The sequence below is a fragment of the Herpailurus yagouaroundi genome, unplaced genomic scaffold (genome assembly GCF_014898765.1).
Source record: "Herpailurus yagouaroundi ecotype Mexico unplaced genomic scaffold, PumYag 77, whole genome shotgun sequence".
In the NCBI taxonomy this organism is placed as follows: Eukaryota; Metazoa; Chordata; class Mammalia; order Carnivora; family Felidae; genus Herpailurus; species Herpailurus yagouaroundi.
This window is the reverse complement of record NW_024412388.1, coordinates 1533371-1534977: the sequence shown is the minus strand read 5'-3', so window position 1 is coordinate 1534977 and position 1607 is coordinate 1533371.

Here is a 1607-nt window from a genome sequence, read left to right as displayed (position 1 = left end):
CACTGCTCTGCTGGTTTCCCTCAGCACGTTCACTCGGGAGGCTCGTCCCGTCCCATTCCCTGGCCGGCCCTCAGCCCCCTGCACCTGGCTGGGAGAGTGGGGGCACAGGTGGAGGCCTTGGGGCTGTCCTCACCCACACCTGGGCCCCCCGTTGCCCCGGGCTCTGCCGGAAGCCTTCCTGCGGCCCCTCTCGGACACGCCAGGGCCCACGCAGGGCTGGCGTCCGGGTGTGAGACCCCAGAGACCCAGGCTCAGGCTGCATGTGGGGCTTCGGTGTCGCCGGCTTGAACCTCTTCCATGCTGACTTTGAGCTCCCACCGAATTAGTGCGGGATGCGGGGGCCTGTCCCTGGGAGCTGTGACCGCGATCCCGGAGGTCTCTGCCCCTGCCCCCCGGCGTCCTGGCCCTGCCTGACCTCTCCCTGCCTCCAAGGCTAAATTTCACCAAGCTCGAGTCTCCTGAGCTGGCACACAGTGGGGCCTCCATAGACGAGGAACAGAGGAGGAAAGGGACACAGGAGACACCCAGTGGAGCAGGCGGGGTGCCCCAGGGAAGGTGGGCTGACGAGTCAGCCCCGCGTGGGGCACCGGGGGCACGTGGAGAGTGTGGGCCTGGGTGGACAGCCTCGGGGGCCCAGCGCGAACCGGGAAGGCACTGGGGCCTCGGCGGGCACGGCTTACCGTTCGGTCTCCATAAAGTCCCTGAAGCGGCCGCTGGCCTTGACCTTGATCCCTGATTGGGGTCGGGTTGGGAACCACGTGGAATTAATGAGGCAGCTGCGGGCACCGCTCCCCAAGCCGGTTCACAGCGGCCTCGGGCGAGGGGGCCGGCGGACCCGGGGGCAACTTCAAATAAAAAAGGTTTTCGGCCCTGTTATGTTTCTCTAATATTTGAATTTTACCTAAGATTACTTTTTCCCCCTCTATTTAATATATTGTTTTAAATAAAAATTCCTAGTAAATCTTGAGAGAAATATGTCATCGTAGTGCAATATATAACAGTTCATAAAATATTCTATCCAAACAGCCAAAATTGTAGGGTGTTTGGACCTGAAGTAGTTAACTCCAGGAACGGCATTTTATTAGCTACTAAAATTAAGAAAGGGCAGTGCTGTTTCACGGCCAGATAATTAAGTACCGTTTTCTCTTTTTTAATTCTATAAAATTAAACTTCCTGTTTTAAAGGTCTGGAGGGGCCTTGGGCAAAGGGTCCGCGGATGAGCCCTGAGGGCAAAGCCGGGCAAACAACAAAGGCCTTCTGTGCCCAAGACCTTAAAACGCAGGGCTTGGAAAAAAACATGCCGCAGTCAGCAAAAAATTGCAGATCATAAATCAGAGATCCGTTTTTTCACATGATTTTAACTAATCCATTAAATCGTGGTGCCCAGGGCTCTATCAGAAACAGAAGCTGCGGCCGCCCGGCACCTCCAACTCCTGGTGTTATTCAAACACCCAGAGCAGTGACCCACGTCGATTAAAGACTGTCCCCAGGTGGCCAGGGCCCCGCGCCCCCTCCCGCCACCCCTGGTCCCCACGGCCAGGTGAGGTTGGCCTGGTGGCAGCTCCCACCCCCTCCCCCATCAACCACTCTAACCCCCAGGGCGAGGG